Source organism: Lygodium microphyllum, chromosome 1 (assembly GCF_053477565.2).
Source record: "Lygodium microphyllum isolate KBCC chromosome 1, Lygodium_microphyllum_v1.1.10, whole genome shotgun sequence".
In the NCBI taxonomy this organism is placed as follows: domain Eukaryota; kingdom Viridiplantae; phylum Streptophyta; class Polypodiopsida; order Schizaeales; family Lygodiaceae; genus Lygodium; species Lygodium microphyllum.
In genome coordinates, this window is record NC_141135.1 from 197,958,531 (window position 1) to 197,979,040 (window position 20,510).

A 20,510-nucleotide genomic window follows, 5' to 3' on the forward strand; every position below is an offset into this window, starting at 1 on the left:
GAATTTTCACAATGCTGAGCTCCAGATGGTCCAATGTCCTGGATTGATGTGATATAGGGAAGCTTTGTGAGTTGGGGAATACTTTTCCAGAAGGAAGCTCCAAGAGATTTGACCTGTGGAGTGAGATATAAGTAGCTCAATCTGACAGGGTGTTGCTGGCTATGGCTGCCATGGAAGCTTCAGTGAGAGTAGAGTTGGGAGATGAAGTCATGAGCTGACATTGAGCTAGACTGAGGTTGAAAGGAATCAAGAGAGGCTAGACAAGCAATGCCATGCCCAACTAGGCTCTGATACCATGTGAGAAATGCGGGATCTAGAGCATGGCAAAACCGGAAGCTATGGAGGATGGAAAAAGAAGTGTAGACTCATGATGGAAAGGACATTGTTTGTTACACAAGTGAATTAGGTTCCAAGATTGAGACTTGGACTCATAAACACAATCTTGTGTATGTGGACAATGACATTGACACTTTATTGAAATGAAAAGAGTACTATCATTGCATTAAGAAAGGAAGCAAGTACAATGCTTTATAGGAAAGTAGGAAACTGCAGTAGGCACCATTGTGCATATGGGATAAGTTAGCCTGCATATCCTTGACCCTGAGACTCCATACAAAGAGGCTATTTGAGTGTGATTGCTGATTCTCAACAGCATGCAAGTTGGATTAAGAGCCCTATATTTTGTGTGGTAAGTGAATTTTTTGTGGTGTGATTTTCAACCTAGGCTCCCCATCCTAGTTGTGCTTTTTTCTATTGTGTGCTTTTTCTTTTCCTCTCCCATGGAAATTTGGAGATTCAAGAAGAAAATGAAGACCGACGATAAAGACGAAGATTTTTCAAGTGTTGATCATGGTTCTTAACTCTTTTGCAGGGACACTTCACTCTTAAGCGTGGAAGGAATGATAGCTGAGAAATTTGTGTAAATATAGGCACTAAAATGTGCTCAACATGGAAACATTTTTTGTAAACGGACTCATTGCAATTGTACCCCTTTGTAAAAAATCAAATATCAAGCAATGTAAACTGTGTAGTCCAAAAGGCTCACACTATAAAATAGTGTTAGGAAAAGGGATGGTCAAACACTTTTGTCTCATGCTAGAAATGAAGGGTCTCTAAGACCTTAGTCTATGTATGCAAACTCAATTTTAATATCAAGAAAAAGGAAAGGTGGTTGTGGTCGTGGGATTTGATAAGGTGGGAGGTTGAGGTGGTTACACCCTCTCTCTTCCTTTATCTTCTCCTTACGGTTCATTTCCCTCTCTCCCTCATTCGGCATAACTCTCATTTCTCATTCTTGTTTCTTTCTCTATTGTGCTTTGTTGCCTATTTTCATGGAGATTGAGGAAGAGGAAGAGAGTGAGGATGGTTTTCATTTATCTATTTCTTGTGTGCCATCTCCTTGTGTGTTTTGAGGCATGGTTCTTGGTGAGAAGAAGAGGGTTTTCTTACAGGTTTTTGTGTGCAGCCAACAACACTGCAGGAGATTCATATGCTTCTTGACCGAACTTGAAGATTTCTATTGGAGATGTGGATGAGACTTATCATTTCTTTGTGCAGAACTCTTGTTCCTATCCTATTATTTTGGGACAACCATTCATTGCTGAGTCTTGGATGGAGACTAAGGTTTTGGATGATGGGTCTGCCTATGCATGGATTCGAAGCAAGGATGGAAAGAGGGCTGTCCAGTTTATGACAGTTTGTGTCAACCATTAGCAAAATAAGGATTCTTTGAGGGATTCTCCTCTTCCAGTAGGAGAGCCAGATTTTTGTTAGGTACCATGGTTTTGTGAGACAACAGTGGTACGAGACAAGAAAAGCTCTTGCCTCCTGGCAGGGGTAGTTTTTCCTCAAGAGTATATGGTGTGTTTGTTGAAAGTACTTTGTGTTTTCAGTATATTACGGACATGCCTAGAGCTACCAGGCAGTATTTGAAGAGAAAAGAAAAAGAATTGAAGCTTGCAGGTCTTTTACAAGATGAAGATAGGGTAGATGGTCTTTATGATAGGTTGTCATGCTTGGATAGTATGGAGGATCTTTCAACATTGCTAAAAACTGAAAATTAAGAGTTGTCATATGTCTTACAGGTCCATTCTTTGGCGATCTATTGTGAAGCTGATTTCATGCTGTAAGAAAATTTGGATGCTAAGAATTCTCAGCAAAAAGTGTTCTTTTTAAAAATATTTTAGCAAAAATATTTACAGGGTGCTATTTATACACAACAAAATTTCTGTTTACTAGGGTATTTACAGCAATGGCTGAAATTTGCAGGTTGTAGTAATAAAGAAGCTAGAGTACAGACAAAATATAAGAGAGTTGACAAGAAGGTCAGACTAGTTGCATGACCACTACCTTTGGATAGTGATGAGATGATTAAAAGAGCAGCTATGCAGCCTCCTTTACGAGATCTTGTAGGTATTGGACAGTGGTTTTTCACTAAGACACTGAAAGAGATGAAGATTGGGATTGAAGATTTTTTTACTTTTAGCAAAGGTGAAATGTTTTGAGGAGATGTTGAGCAGACATGGAAGAGCGTTCTCTTTTTTCCCACCATGAGATAGGTTGCGTTGATCCTAGGGTTGTGATGCCTATGGTTAATTTTACTATTTTGCATGTCCCTTGGAATCTACAACAGCCTATTCTTATGCCTAGGGCTCACTTGCCCAAATTGGTGGAGCTTTTGAATGAATAGATCAAGATGGGGATTCTAGAACCATCTTCAGCTCTGTATTCTAATAGATGGTTCATAGTTCCCAAGAAGAATGGGACAGCCAGATTCATACATGACTTACAACCGATGAATAGGGTGACTATATGGAATGGTGGTGTAGGACCTATTGTGGATGAGTTCGTAGAGGCTTTTGCTGGATGTGCTATTTATTCACTTGGCGATCTTTATTCTGGTTGTGACCACTTCCAGCTTTCCCTTGAGAGTAGAGATTTGACTATGATGAAGACACCTTTAGGCCTTGTCCGGATGTGTATGCTTTTGTAGGGAGCTACTAATTTGGTTGCACATACGATGAATGGGATGAACAAGGTCTTACGAGATTTTATTCCACAACTTACTATGCCTTTCATTAATGATCTGCATGTCAAGGGTTATTTGAAGAAAGAGAAGGACGATACTTTAGATGATCATGAATGCAGGTACTTTGTGGCCGCGCATATCAAAGATGTTGAAAGGATTATTTTAAGGCTAGAGGAAGTGAATTTGACATTGTCGGGGCTAAAGTCTATTTTTGGTGCCATAGAGGTTTTGATTGTTGGACATATGTGTGGTTATTATGGCAGGAGGCCTTCCCCTGCGAAGGTTGATGCCATAGAGAAGATTGCGATAGAGACTTGCTCTTCTACTTTGGAGGTTTGCAGTTTCTTGGAGCTTGTGTATTTTATCTTATTTGGATTCCTCATTTTGCTCATATTGCAGATGATCTCTACCTGCTCTTGAGGAAAGGGCAACATTTTTCTTAGAACATGCGACACACTAGAGCTATGCAGAAGCTAAAGAGATTGTTGAGAGTTGCTTTGACTCTTCAAAAAGTTGATCATGAGTGTGGGAGAGCTATTGTACTCATTGCTGATACTAGTCCTATCGACATTGGATGGGCTGTTGGCCAAGATGATGCATTGAGGACGAAGACTACTTCAGTGGTTTGTAAGTTTCTATTAGAGGATGTTATTTGTAGGTATGGTTGCATTGGAAAAATTACAGCAGATAGAGGTAGGTATGGTATGCCGATGAGGCTAGAGAGTTTTTCTCTCGCCTTGGCATAGAACTTGCTTTGACTTGAGCCTATAATCCAAAAGGCAATGGGAAGAGTGAGAGAGGCTATTCGCCGAGTGTGAAAGCCTTGGCCAAAGCATGTGGTGGACGGGTCAGGGAGTAGCCTAAATTGTTGCCTTATGCCTTATGGGCTTATCACACTACCCATAGTGTGACCAGAGGTTATATGCTAGCTGAGTTGATGTATGGACAGAAACCAGTCATGCCTACAAAGACTTGCACACTCACTTGGAGTACTTTACCATGGCAGCAGGATGAGATGTCTAGAGAAGATCTTTTGGCTCTTTGTATTTGTCAGTTGGAGAGGAGATTTGAGGATATTGAGAGAGCTGTCCAGAAGCTCAAAGAGGCTATAATTTGTAGTAAAGACCAATGTGATAGAGCAGACATAGATTGAGACCTAGAGAGATTGAGGAGGGAGATTGGATGTTGGTCTATGACAACAGTTTAGACAACCAATACAGTGGTATTCGCAAGGTTTCAAGACGATGGGCCTTATTTGGTATCATGTCCATGATAATGCTACATATTCCTTAGCAGAGTTTGATGATACGACCTTGCAGATACTGATTGCATGAAAGAGAATCAAACTATTCAAGAGGAGAGATGATGTAGCCAATGCAATGGAGGAGTTGGATGATGAGTTTTACGATGGATTTGAGGCAGGAGATGATGTAGATGAGGATGTGGATATTGCATATGATTTTGCAGAAGATGAGGAGACCGCGTTGATTGCTGAGCTTGGCGGTGATGAGGATGGGTAGATGTGGCTCATCCAGAGGATGTGCACGTTTGGAGGGGGCAGATGTCGTGATGCTATGCGTCCACCATTGCAAACCTAAGGGCGGCTAAGTTTTTCACCAAGAATTTGAACTCATTAGTTAGTGTCATTAGGAATTTTTTTTCCGTCGTGTGTGTCTTTTTGTTGCTGTTTAGTTTGAATTGTTAGCTTGAAAATTTGATTGCTTGGTTCCATCCTAAATTTTTGTATTCTTTGAGTAGTACTCAGCGGTAAATAACCCGCGTGTATGTCTGTGTGTGTGGTAGCTCATACAGGTGCTTACTTGTTCTATTATTGAGGATCTAGTCTGAAGTTTGCACATGAAGAAGATAGTGAGTCAAATCTAGTGGAACATACGGTGGAGGAAGAAGCTCGAAAACAAGGCCTGAAAGAGAAGGCTATCAACTTGGTGAATAACATCAACCCATCTGATCATTCTCTTAATAATCGGCTAACTGGTGATAGTGGCCTATTCAAGGATGTTAAGTGACATCTCTTCATTCTCAAACATTTAAAAAAAAGTAAATTTTAAGCATATAGTTTATTTCACAATCTTGTTGTCATGACGCTGCACGTCCACCATTTCAAACTTGAGGGCAGAGTTTTTCACTAGGATTTTGAACTCATTAGTCAGTGTCATTAGGAATTTGTTTTTTATTGTATGTGTCTTTTTGTTGCCGTTCAGTTTGAAAATTTGATTGCTTGGTTCCATCCTAAATTTTTTGTATTCACTAATTAGTACTCAGGCGTAAATAACCCAGTGTATGTCTGTGTGTGTGGTAGCTCATATAAGTGCTTGTTTGTTTCATTGTTGAGGATCTAGTCCAAAGTTTGCTCATAAAGAAGACAATGAGTCAAATCTAGTGGAACATATGGCGGAGGAAGAAGCTTGAAAACAAGGGCTGAAAGAGAAGGCTATCAACTTGATGAACAACATCAACCCATTTGATCATTCTCTTGATAATCAGCCAACTGGTGATAGAAGATGGGCAAATGAGTCAAGCCACATTGTTGGAGATTGGTCGAGCCACATTGTTGGATATTGGTCGAGCAATATTGGTTGATGGCCTATAGGATAGTTTCATGATAGATGCTTTTGTTTGTAGCACCCTTGTGACTATATGTGGTAGCCTTTTGGAAGCAAAAAGTATATTTGCTCACGGATCCAACCACAATGTGGTGCTATGGAGTGCTCTACTTTCGATATATGTGGACAAGATCAGGGAGAAAAAGCTTTATGCCTCTTTAGGCAAATGGTAGAGGAAGGTGCAAGTCCAAATCTACAGACATACATACTCATTTTGCAAGCATGTCTCACCCTTCTAGGAAAGGGGGAAACTCTGCTTAAGAACCTAGAAAAAGTGTGCTGACTTGGTGCGAGGAGGAAAGGATAAGAGGCTGAAAGTCAAAGGTCCTGTAAGGATGCCAACTAAGGTCTTGCACATTACTATCCGCAAGTCTCCATGAGGTGAAGGTACAAACACATGGGATAGGTTTGAATTGCCTCTGTCCATAAGTGAGTGATTGATTTGCATAGTTTTTCTGAGGTTGTGAAGTAAATTGCTTCTATCACAATTGAGCCAAGTGTTGAAGTGGAGGAGGGCGTTGCTATGAAAGAATCCCCTCCCCTTGATTACGTCATTGACACAATGCTATCTTTTTGCGAGTGAAGGCTACTATTAGCCTTAGAAGACTATTGTGGAAAAAAGGTGTTTTTAATAGAAGGAAGGATCATCAAGAATACGTATCGGGAAGAGCCATGGTAGCTCTAGCACCATCGCTTAATCCAGATGATCAAAGGCTAAAGGTCTGTTGTTGGGAAGATTATAGTTATGGATGTTGAGCTTGTAGTTATGGTGCTCTAAGTGGAGCTTAAAGTATCAAGCATGCATCAAATGCCATCCGGGAGATTGCATTGAGGAAAAGGTTTGCTTTGGATGGCAAAACCTACAATGAGACACTGCTGATTATGTAAGCTTGCCAAGGTAATAGCCAACACTGGTTTCAGATATCAAAAGGTTGCATGTTCGGGTGGAGATCATCGCCAATGACCAAGGCAACCACACTACCCCTTCTATGTGGCCTTCATTGACATGAAGCACCTCATTAGAGAGGCCACAGAGAACCAGGTGGCCACAAATCCCACCAACACCATCTTTGATATAAAAAAACTTTGCCTTTCTCTTGTGTACATATCGACGTGCTTGGCTCAGAACACCCCTACGACTGCAAGGTGATGGATGTCATGGTGACCTTATTCACAAATAACGGATGGCTCAGCATGCTATGGAAATTGCCGACTTCATGTTTATGTTTGCCATCCCTATCAAGTATTGAAATGAGGTGGTCTCGAGGATGACAACATTATTGTCTTCATGATGACATTGTAGATAATGAGTATAATCTATGCCATGTGCCTCGATTGAAGGCAGTGGAAAGGTAATTGATAGTCACATTGATGATCACATTTTCATATTCTATTCAGATCATGGGGCTCTTAGAGTTCTTGGAATGCCTACCAACCCAAACCTTTATGCAAGTGATTTTAAAGAGGCTTTGCAGATGAAGATTATCACCTTCGCGGAGATAAATGAATGACATGAAATGACATAAGGCCACAATAAGACTAAGGCTTCAGCAAGTTCATAACTTTCACCAAAGCATTAAAAAAAGGATGCTTCATCATTGTACTAATCGTCCAATTGACGCATATCAAATTGCTCCCGCATACTCAGCACATCTCATCATAATTGTGATATCCTCTATCCACACCTTCTCCATAATACTACTTACTTCTACATTTTAGTGCTTATACCATGGAGTGGATCTCTTAACTTGGAAGATCGTTTCTTTGTATCTTGATCCTAAATGAAAAGAAAGTTTGAATGCATACATGGCTTCTTCCGTCTTACCTGGAACCATGGAGTAAATGACATCTTTGTAAATGTTTGACCATGTGTAACGTGGGTCATGGCACACATTGCATTCATTATGCACATGATAGAATTGCACATAATTGGTGTGGCAGGCCGTAAATGCCCCAAGTATAATTATGAGACAAAAAAATGAGATTGGTGTTGGGGGTAAAGGCGCCTCCACCTAGCCGCCCGTGTATTACTACACTTTACTACACTGACAGTACCCACCACTGCACACTGCAGGTGGCGGGCACCTGTCACAGTCACTTATTCTTTATTCTTTTAGTGATAATTTGAATAAAGGAAGGCCCAACCACACATTGTGGTTGTTGGAGTTCCCACTTTTGAGTCTCTGTCTCTCTTGCTCTTGCTCTCCATCCGCCATAGCTCTCACTGCCAAGCTTCTTCCTCCTGGGCTCTACTTCCCTTTCAACTGGTATAAGAGCAAAGGCATTGGAGCTTGTCCAGCATTCTCTTCACCTTGGACTTGAAGAGCTTCAACTCGAGCTTCAATGGAAGCCATGACACCTTCATTTTTAGGTATGTTTTGATCTCTCGCCTCCTCCCTGATCTTCCGACCTTCATTCGGCACCTTGCAGGGCTGCGTCAGAGCCCCCTAATCATTGCCAAGTGGTCAGTAGCACTGCTGAAGACCCCCTAGCCCCCAGGAGTAGCCAACTCAAAATGCGGCGCATTTTTAGGGGGCTGGGTTGATCCCCTCTTGGCATTTCCAGCTCCTTCCCCGGCTTCTCGGCATTGTTTACAACCTTCCCGATCATCTTCGAACTCCCTGGCATTGGATCTTGGCTCCTGGCGATCGTACGAGTGCTTTCACCTTCAGCCATTACTATATACACAGTCCTAGGATTGTCACAAATAGGGCAGTACTTGACATTTAATGTTTGATGCTTCTTGGCATTGCCCGTTTGATGCCTATTGATGCTCAGTGATGCCCGAATGTTATGGGATGCTATGTCTATGCTTTTAGACTGATTTGGAGCATATTTGGGCATCGATTGAGCTTCATTTGACAGTGAATATGCTACTGTAATATAGTGGGCTGAAGCTCATTTACTTGGTGTATGCATTGGTTCTTAGATACGGGGTGTTTATTGGAGACTTGAATGATCATACCGATGTATTAGGAGATTGTCAAATGCTTCTTTTTGGTTCTAGAATGCTTTTGAGCTTGGATTAGGCTTCGCCTTGGTTGTCATTCACTGGCATTGGGATTGAGTTGGCATGCTTTGGACCGGTCTATGCCTATTGTCACTGCTTGACACTTAGGCTTCTTGCATTTATGCTTTGGTCAGATATGGATGCCACTTGGTTTGCCCATGCTTGACAGTCACTTGGAGCTTTGTCTTTGGATGTATTTGAACATTTTGGACCTGCTGGGCATTACATTTGGTTGTCAGTTACATGTTTTTTGACTGCTTTCAGGCTTATGCTTTACGGGTCTGAGATAGCTTGGGATTTATGCTCCAGATGTACCCTATTGGGATTTGGAATGTCTGATGCTATGTACTCGATGTATTTGAGCGTTGCTTGCTCTATTTGCATCTAACCTTACTTCCAGTGGGAGCCGCTTGGCATATTCGGATGTACACAGAGTTTTACTTACACTTGAGCTTGAACTTGTGGGACAGTTACATGCATTTGCTCTCTTGAGAGCTTTATGTCTGCAATTAGTCTGTAGTGGGTTAAACCCCCTTCCATGTCGCTCAAGCATCTCTTGAAAGCATTGCTTCTCTGTGGGTAGCAAGAAATCACCATTTCCAATTTTTAATTCAGCAAGAGTCTCTGCTAAAAATTTATGGCCTATATGCTCCAGATTCCTCAAAATTGGCTGTTTGGCAGCCCTCTCTATTTGCTGATCACTGTTAGGTGGAAGCGGTACAGCTACCGGCTTCACCTTCTTATCCATAGTCTTGTATTTCGTGTCAACCCTGGCTTCATTATGATCCTCTGCATTACTCAAATCTTGTTGTAAATCAGCAATTATGCACTCCAATGGCTGAATATCCTCAGCCCTCTGCTCTATGGACTGCATAGGAATAGCCCTAAACTCTGGATGCTGAAATATTTTAGCAGTAAACTCTGTTGGCTGAAAGTTTTCAGCCCTCTGTGTCTCTGTAAGCTGATCATAATCAGCCGAAAACTCTGTTTGCTGAATTTCTTCAGCACTCAATACTTTTTGTTGAGTCACCTCAGCCTCTGACTCTATCTGTGACACAAAATCTGCAATTTCATGAAACATGTCTAGGGATTGCACTAATACATTATTGTGACAACTTTGCATATCAGTTTTCAGCATATTTTCCATCTCTGTCATCATATCTACACAAATCATATTGTCATACATCCCATCTATATGCTCATCATCCTCTAAAATACCTGCATTTTTCAATTTTTTCTCCTTTCTGCATATGTACTGCCTAGCAGCTCTAGGCAACTTAGAAGTCTTCTGATAACTCATCGAACTGTTTGCTGAAATTCCAACAAAATTGGAGGAGAAAACACTGCTGCTAGGAGGCGAGAACTCCAATCTCCTCTGCTCTATACCACCGTCGTCTCGCGAAACAACGGTACCTAATGAAAATCCGAATCCCTCACAGTGGGCAAAGGTGCATCTCTAAGAGTATCCCTGTTTCTAACATGGTTCACACACACAGTCATAAACTGAACTGCTCTCATGCCATCTTTACTGCGAATCCATGCATAAGTAGATCCATCATCCATTACCTTTGTTTCCATGCGCATCTCTGTGATGAATGGCTGTCCAAGAATTATGGGATAAGAGCATGAATCCTGCACAAAGAAATGGAAATCCTCCTCTACATCTCCAATAGAAACCCTAACACTGGGACAGGCAGCATACAAATCACTTGCAGTGTTGTTGGCAGCTCTCATACGCCACCCATGCTCTACATCCATAGGCCATCTGTTACTTTCATAAACTCCACGAATGAGATTAATCTCTGAACCATGATCCACCAAAGCAACATAAGGCACCTGTTTCTCTCCAATTTTTACCATTGTCTCTGTAGTTGCCCTAGCCCAATGACTCCGTGAAAAGTGACTACACGGTATCAAGACATGCTCATCAGTTTCAGCATAATGCATAGACTGAACCCTCTTCTCTATCTGTGGAAAAATGGAAGCATTCTCAACCATAACCTCATCCTCATCTTCATCCAACTCTCCAATCAAAACTCCCTGTGTATCAGTAATAGGCAATGCATGTCTTTTCCTCTTCAGGACCTCCTGGAACTGATCTTGAAACTCTCTTTTTGAGATGCCCAAAACCTCAGAAATAGTAAAAGTCACCTCACTGCCAAGTATCTTGTCATTAAAGATTTTCTTCATGTCCGTAGATGTCTCAATATCAGATATCAATCTAAACCATGGCTGCTTTCTCTCTCTAGGCTCTTGCCTCTTCTCTTTCTTTTGAGCATCTTCCATTTGTTGTTCTGGCCCTGGTCTCATAGACGGTCCGCAGTAGGTGGAGTAACAAACTCACCCCCTCTAGTATTTTTAGCTGCACTTGGATTTTCTTCATCCCTCTTATGCTTCTCCTCAACAAGTACATCTACTCCCTGAGACTTAGCCAAGTAGGCATAAATAGTGTACCTGTCAACATGCGAATCCCAACCTGTCTTAGATCTGATGCTAGAGCCTGCACTAGTCAAAACAGTTTGTTGAATTTTTCCCTTGTTTGCTGTCTCCATAGCATAAGTCCATAATGCTGACTGATTCTCTGATCCTTTCTCAATCTGGACTCCATATGCAGAAGCATCTCCTCTATCTGCCACATAAGAAGTACGCGCAGCCATGTCATCCACTAACTTCTTCATTCAGCCTTTCCCAAAGTTGGTAGCAAGCGGAGCTCCTGTTTCAGTCAACCAAATCTTACCATCTTGTCCCCAAAATACCAAATTCTTCCTTCTTGCATCCTGAAAAGATCCACAATCCCTGCAATGCTGATGGTCTGTACTATCACACCAAATACACCTTCGATCTCTCCTAGGTGCATTAGGAGCACTCCTAGGTGCAGTAGGAGCACTAGAAGAAATAGTAGGCGCAGTCGAAGCAAACTGCTCTTTCAATTTTCCCACCAATTCTGCTTTAACTGGCTCTAGTGTCAAATCCGTTATGCCTTTGATTATATCATCAAGAGAGGTAGGCACCGACGGAGTGGATGGTTTTGGAGCAGAAGGAGCCGGCATCGGTCTTGGAACAGGAGGAATAGGAGGAGTAGAAACAGTAGGCACTAGCATAGGCCAAGAAACTGGCTGAGGAGAAGAAGAAATAACAGGGATAGAAGTAGGCATAGGAGCAGAAGACGGTGTCGGTGTCATAGAACCATTCTGTAGGCGGGTCTTCCATATCCTCCTCTTGGTCAAAGTCGAGACTGCATCATGGGCATTTTGCCAATCCGTTTTAAGACCCATAGTCTTCGTGCGATCCTCAAGAAGCTCTCCTAATTCTTCCTGAAGAGCAAGATCTACAGCTTGCAAGAAAAGCTCAACTTTCTCAACATCCAATGCTCTTTATTCAATGGCATCAAGCTGACTATACCTCTCTTCAAATTCTCGAATCAACTCTGAAGCAGCTAGACCTTTGTTTGGCATGTAGATCCACTCTGGGAATGATCGTCGTGTAGCCATCCCAAAGTCCTCAAGGAAATACTCTTCTTTCAGGGCCTTCTTAAAATCTTGCCAATGCGAATTTTGAATAAAAAGATTAGTCACTTTTGCCCTCAAGGCAGGTGTGACAAGACGAAGGAAATACTTACTCATAAGTCCAGCTGGAACTCCAAAAAACCCCATCTTGATCTCATATGTCTTCAAATATGCTGAAACATTACGGCCGTCAAATAGCTTCTTCTCATTCTCAACTGCTTCAATCGCCTTAGTCGCACTAATTGCATTCTCCTACTCCGAATATAGTTGCCTTTGTTGAGACAACTAGTGTTGATGCCATTGCTGCTGCTGCTGCATATACAATTGTGTTTGCTGATTTTGAAGTTGCATATACATAAACATATTCTGCAAAATCTGATTTAGATCATCCGTTGAAGTACTTGAAGCAGCAGTCAATGATGGAGCTGAAGTAGAGGACGCAACAGGAATCGTAGAAGAGGCTGAAATGGATGCTGAAGTATCTTCCATCCTGAAATTTATGCGACGCTTTCACGTCGGGTTCACCAAAGATGTCGAAGGATTTTCGAAAGCAAGGTCGCGACCACGGAGGACCTTGTCTAATTTCAAGATAGAAGATCAATCATACAAATAAGCAAGATGAATATGATGTCAAGTAACAATTGTATTACTGCCAAGTTATCTATGAGCATAGAGAAACATCATAACAAACCACATGTGTTCTATACATCAGTTGACAAAACTATGTCACCCTCTCAAGAGCAGTATGAAAATTGAGAATAGCTCTTCAAATCATGACAATTTGATTGAACTGCTCAAACCTTGTGGTACAGAATTATTCATTGCTGTTGCTCTTCCAAAGTCTGGAATTTGAACACATACAGGACAGGTTCAAAAAGTTCTTCTTGTACAATAGATGCATCATGAGAAATTTCCACAACTGTAGGTTGTACAAAATACCCTTCTCTTTCCAAGACACTGAGATTGTCTTCCGTCACTCATGTAATAGGTATAGTACTTTATATGCTTTGCATTCTGAACAGAACTTGCAAGAAAGCATACTGCTGCAATGATAAAGCAGAACTAGTTCAGAAGGAAAAATATGATAACGAATACATGGCTAGCACCATGAAAGGCCTCCAAAACAAAAGGATCATCGCATCAACTTCATGGGTCAACTTGATTGAGCTCTTCTGTTGTATGGTTGCAGGATGTCCTCTTACAGTTGATTCTGTGCTTCTCTCCTTTCTCTAATCACAAATCAATGGTGTCGATGTTAGTTGTTGCCAGATGTACTAATAACAATGCTCTCTATGCCATAGAAGTAAGGACTCGCTGTAGTAGTTTCAAAGGGCATGATCATCTTGATAATCGAGTTTAGCCTCCCTTTTACTCCATCAAACGTTCGTCGAATTCGTTGACGGCAGCCCCTCCATCGTTTCTACAGCTTCTCTTTCGTCACCTAGAGCTCGCTGATGCTTCCAGTCCTCTTCTCGTTCCTTTCGTCTTCAATATCCCTTCAGAGCGTCGCCCAGTCAGAATGTGTGACAACAGCTGTTCCAACCTTCACTACAACTCGTCTGGCGTTCTGCGTGAGAATCCGTGATTAAGTTCACTCTGTCCAACTGCTGCACAAGGTTTTCCATCCAGTTCTGATTGAGGCTTTTGAAGATCTGCAAAACTGCTATTCATAAGGCGCTGATAACGTAGCTTATGTCTGCTGACTCCAACAGCTCCAGAGGACACAAGTATTACCTCGACACCTTTGTTAATCAGTTCTTTCACCTGCTCACAAAGAGAGCCAATTCGCCCCACAGCAAGCTGCCCGTCCTTTCACAGCTCCTTTACTGCAATCTCCTCTTTCGTTCGTTGCTTTTTCTTATTCAACAAGAAGCTTCCTTTCTGCCAATCCTCGTCCATCTCTTTCGTAGATCCCTTGTTCAGTCCTTTGATTCGCCAAAAAATCCTTTCTTTTGTTTCTCCTTTTTGTCGAGCTCCCCTCTGATTGCCCAAAAATCCTTCCCTTTTCTTTCCCTTTTCATCGAGCTCCCCTAATTTCTTTCATTCCCCTGCTTTTTTGCTCTCCTTCTCCATTAAGCTCCTTTCCCCCCAAAAAGTCCTTTTCAAAAATAGTCATCCCTTTCCAAATAGCATCCAAAAACATAAAATGGCACAAAGAAAAGCGGCCCTTAGAAAAGCATACAAGCCCTCATCATCATATCATAGCTTACAATGACATATCATATGCTTTCAAACTGCCTCCAAACTTTGGAATTCTTTTCCTTGATCATCACAATACAAGCAAACAAAACCCCTTGTCACCTTCAAGCCAAGATAATGCAGCATTCCACGAGACTACGCTACAAAGTCGATGCTTGTCAAACACTTTCTGTGCTTCCGCAAATAAACCACACATGGCATACATACCAACCAATGCACTGCCAACAACAGTATCTTTTTCTAGCCCCTCTTTACTATATTACCACGCAGAATAAAGATGCAAACATAACGACTAAGTATGTACAAAGTATCAAATCCCACACACACAACTTTTGGGTGGATTTCACACCTCAGATATGGAGCAACACGACAACGGCCACTTCTAATCGCCCTAAGGACTTGGCACCGCAATCCACCAAGGGTAGCCAGCCCACTAAACTAGCTGCTACTACTTCCAATCAGGGATCACAACAGTCGCATCCCTTAGCTGTGACAATGCCCCTTGTGGAACGTGTCCTTAGAAGTTTACCTGTGGGGGAGGTGTCGCAACCAAATCCCTCGACAACTCCAGCACTTTCAAAGTGCCTAAAGCCTAGGCTGGAGGAGTTAAACACAAGGGAGTTGGCTGAAGAGCTAAACTCTCCGAAAAGGGAGATAGTTGTGCTCTCACAACCTAGCAAGGCTATTCAGCGGGCCACAGCCATGTCCCATAAGGACACACTAGAGAAAGAGAATGCTGAGGCCCAACCAAGCACATCAATGGTTGACCTAGTCCAGGGTCCTGAGTCGTTGAGAGATGCACCTTCACTAACTAGGAAAAAGAGGAGAAAGCAACGAAGACAACAACAATCATAGGTGGTTGTGGACCCCAAGAGCATTGAGACCAAGAGCGATGGAGAGCTCGGGAATAAAGCATCAAGTCCATCCACCAATGAACCCATTGATGTCTCTCCTAATAGCGGTGAAACCTCAGTCCCATCCCTGTGCTCTGAAAAATCAAAGCAGCCGTTGCCATCAACAGTTGCTTTCAACACTCAATCCACCAACAATAGGACTCACATCGACCAATCAAGAGTGGATACAACATTGTCACAACAGGGTGACAAATCGATACCAGTCACATCTAGGAAGAACCATGACAAAATAGCAGCAAAACCTCAAGAAAAATGCACAATCCCTGAGAGCATAAGCAATCCTAGTGTTGACCAATCTTGCTCATCTAGGCCTGAGCCCCCAGCTATGCTAAAGCGTAAGGAAACCCTTAGAACTTTGCATGAGATAGCAACCGAGCAAGCCCTCGTTGAACATAGAATTGTCATAGAATGCTTAACTGAGTTGGATGCTAAGCTCAAGGTGTTCGCACGAGTTTACGTCCTTGCGGACATGGGCACAATCCCCAAGGAGCGGCTTGGAGATTACTTGCCCTTCCCTTTATCTTGGGAAGAGCAGGAACATCTTGACGAGCACTATAAGAAGCTCTTACATGAACGCATGTGACTCATCTCTGACAAGGAAGCTGATGAACTGCGTTTAACCATCACGTTCAATGAAGTGCTCTGCCGACCGAATCTCATAGACATAGAGCAACTAAAGTGACTGTTAGCAGGCCAGAGTCAATTTGAGCAGCATTGGTGCGAATGCCGCGTTGTAATGGCCAAACAAGGGACTTAGATCGTGACAGTCTCTGAGGAGCAATTGGCCAAATGGCGATTCCAAAGAGACCCAATCTATGTGGCACCAACTTCCCTTCGAGTGCTAATTGCCATTCGGGGTATAGACTTGGCTGAACCTAGCCAAGAAAACTCTTTGTTTGATAAGGTTCTCAACTGAAGAGGAGTTACATGTTGCCAGTAGACTCAGACAAGGGTCCGTGCTGCTCGATGTGGCAAAACATCTATCAGTATTGAGTAAGCTGCCACGAGTGCTAGATGCATGTGCCACGCTCCAGTATAATCCCGAATTTCTATAATTGGTTCTTATCCTCGTGAAATGACATGGATTCATAAATATGTATATAAGTGAACACTAATTTTTGTGTGACCGTGTATAGACAATATCAACACACACAAGCAGTGATAGTCAAGTGCAGGGAGAAGAGTTGGGTCTGACAGGCTAAGCTCCTCAAATCCTCCTCTCATTACGCATTTAAAAGCCGTGTGACCATCCCCACCCCCAAGTGAAGGGCATGCAACCCACATTACGGCCATAGGAAGCCTTGATCAAAAACTCTGATGGTGTAGACAAGGTGCAGTCCTTGTCTATACACCTTTTTCCCTTTCCAGTCTATCCTTCCGAGGTGGAGCCTTGCCTAAATCCATGACCACCAGCCGACGTAACTCGGCGTGAACCAAGATCTGCTAATGGCAGGAGGCTAAATATACATCATGGGGGCTATCCCTCTGTTGAGATATCGAGCTCCACTCGTGATATGCCAGGGTGACTGTTGTGCATTTATGTCACCGACTTGTTAGCTGTAGATGCGGTTGGTACACCGCCCATGAATTATAGCTAGATGACAGCTATCCTTATCTACTCTAGTTCATGGCTCAGTTAGTATGCCACCTTAGGTAGTTGAGTTTGGTTTGAGACCCATATATAGGGTTCTTCTATTTCTATGTACTTGAGTTCTTTTGGCTTACACAACTAAGAAGAGGAAAACTGTTTTCAGCCTCCACCTGTGTGTGTATTCCCCCATTGTGCAAGAAAGAAAGCTACAAGTGAGACTCATTCCTTCTCTCCCACAATCGTGACATGGTATCAGAGCCTTATTCGTGGTAAGGAGCTCAAGAAAGCAAACCAAGTTCGCGGTGTTCTGGTAAGAGGACCAGTGTTGCTTTCATTTTTCTGTTTTGGGAGCAAGTCTCTGCAGGTAGCACAACCGGGAAGTGCAAGAGTGCATTGTTTCAGATTGAGACGTCCTTCGTGGTGTAATAAGAGGGCACTATTTTTTTGATTCGAGGCCATTTCGGGGCCTGTTTTGGAGGCGGAAGGTTTCTGCACGCACTCAAGAAAAGGCCCAGTTTTTTGCTGTGCGACCATTGTTCTACAGATCGGTGAAAAGTTACTATAGAAATTGCATTGTATGCTTGTGTGCAGAGACATTGGGAGTTACAGAATCATCCTTGTTGCATGTTGATGCAAAATCATCACTAAGAAGTGACTGTGTGGTCAAATACCACTTTCGTCAGTTTTGCAGATTTGCCCTTGTGAGGCTGAAGCTGTGTTTTTTGCAGTGACAGAATTCTTTGCAGTGTTCTGTAAGGGCGTCTGATTCTCTTTCATAGATTGTCACTGAGAAGCTTGACAAGAACAACTTCCAAGCATGGAAGTTTAGAATGATGAATTTCCTTATGGGAAAAGGATATTGGGAATTCGTTGCAGGAAATGAAGAAGAACCAATTCTTCCTGATGTTCCCAATCAACAGTAAATGCAAGAATTTAAAGGATGGCATGAGAGAGCCAGAAAAGTTATGTACTGGCTGTCTATTAGCATTTTAGACTCTATGATTGTGCATATTCAGGATGTAAGTACGCCAAAGGAGGCATGGGATACTATGTTAAAAATGTATAGCACAAATACACAAGCTAGGAAAATGCAGCTCAAGCAAGAGTTGCACAATGTGCAAAGAGAAAGTATAGGCATCAATGACTATCATATGAAGGTGAAGAAGATTGCAGATGCACTTGCTTCCATTGGGTCGCCAGTGGAAGATGATGATTTAGTTTCTGTGACCTTGAATGGTCTAGGAAAGGATTATGCACAGTTCCGAACATCGATTTCTGTCCGTGAAAGATTTCCTGATTTTGAGGAGTTGATTGCTCTTCTAATTTCTGAGGAGCAGAGAAATGGTGGTGCATCTTCTTCAGGAGGAACTTCAAAAGAAGCTGTCTTCTACTCAAATGCTGGAAGAGGTAGAGGCAAAGGTAGAGGAGGCCGATCTGGAGGCCGTGGTAGAAATCAGAATATACAGCAAACTCAAGAAAACCAGTCCTATGGAGGAGGACATGGTAACTCTAGAGGCAGGGGGAGCCAAAGAGGTCGTGGTGGATGGCAAAGAGGCCAAAATGCAAATAGCAATGTTGAATGCTACTACTGTGGTAAAATGGGTCATATGGCTAAAGACTGCTATAAAAAGCAGAATGACATCATGAATGGAAAATTGCAATAAGGAAATTATGCATTTTCTACTAGACAGGGTGATGAGACAGAAATGAGCATTTTTTTATGATGCAGCACATGACCAATTCTGTGACAAGTGCAGAAGAAAGCAACGATGTGTGGTATGTTGACTCAGGTGCATCAAACCACATGACAGGTCATGCAGAATGGATGCAGGATACAAGGAAAATGGAAAAACCAGGATTTGTGGAGACTGGTGATGATACTGCACATCCTATTGTGCAGATTGGAAAAATTCATTTGTCTATGCAGGATGGGAAAAATAAATACATGTCGGATGTATTTCATGTCCCGAATATCACCAAGAACCTGGTTTCTGTTGGTCAAATGGTTGAGCAGGGCTTGCAGGTCAGATTTAATTCTCATGGATGCTTTATTGAGGATATGAAAAATAAAGGTCGCTTGATAGCAAAAGGAAAGAAGAAGGGCAGAATGTTTACGTTGGAAGCAGACATGCCTGAATTGAGTGCAGCAATGTTTGCACATGGGACCGGTGTAGTTGTGGATATTGATATCTGGCATAAATGCATTGGTCATGTTAATGTACAATGACTTAAATCAATGCAAGCCCAAAATATTGTTGCAGAATTGCCTAAATTCAAGGTTGCAGAAATGCATAAGGTATGTGAAGCCTGTCAATTTGGAAAACAGGCAAGGAAACCATTTCCTAGACATGTTCAAGAGAGTAAGAAGCCATTGGAATTAATCCACTCTGATGTGTGGACTACTAAAGATGTATCTCTTGGAGGCTGTCATTCTTTTGTCACTTTTATTGATGATTATAGCATAAAAGTTTGGGTATATTTTATGAAAAAGAAAAGTGAAGTTTTTGGGCATTTCAAAACTCTTAAAGCTATGGTTGAAAAAGAATCAGGCCTGCAAATAAAATGCCTAAGGTCAGATGGAGGGGGAGAATACCTCTCAAATGAGTTTGCAAGGTTCTTGCAGGAGCATGGCATAAAGCAGCAATATTCATGTAGTCATACCCCACAGCAAAATGGAATTGCAGAAAGAAAAAACATGCATATTGGAGAGGTATCTCGTGCCATGCTCAATGAAAAAGACCTGCCAGATTTTTACTGAGCTGAGGCAGTTGCTACATCAGTCTACATAATGAACATGACTCCCACTACAACAATATATGGCATGACTCCAGAGGAGAGATATACTGGTAGGAAACCAGATATTTCTCATTTGAAAATTTTTGGTTGCATTTCCTATGTTCATGTGCCGGATGAGTTGAGATCCAAGTTGGATCCAAAAGCTAAGAAGTGCATCTTTATTGGTTATTCTCTGCAGCAAAAAGGGTATAGATGCTATAACCCTTCTACTTGTAAGTTTACAGTGAGCAGAGATGTTGTTTTTGATGAGATGAGTAGCTGGTATAAACTAGTAAATGTGATTGATAATGTAGATGCACAATGCAGATGGTTTATAAGGTGATTGATAAAAGTTGTAAGTGGGTTTATAAGGTGAAACACAATGCAGATGGTTCTGTGAACAGATACAAGGCAAGATTAGTAGTCAAGGGGTATGCACAAACATATGGCATTGATTATGAAGAAACATTCAGTCCGATTGCAAGGATGGCAACTGTAAGAGCAGTCATTGCTATGGCTACATCAAAGGGATGGTCTTTACATCCGATGGATGTAAAGAATGCCTTCTTGCATGGTGATTTGCAAGAAGAGGTATATATGGAGCAGCCACCAAGTTATGTGCATGCTGTTCATCCTGAGTTTGTTTGCAGGTTGAAGAAAGCCTTGTATGGCTTGAAGAAAGCACCTAGAGCATGGTCTGATAAGATAGGACAGTATCTTGTCACTATTGGCTTTCAGATTTCCAAGGCAGATTTCTCACTTTATGTGAGAAAAAGAGAGAAAGGTATTATGCTACTTGTCATTTATGTTGATGATTTGATTATGACAGGTAATAGTGATGAAGATATTCTTCATGTGAAAAT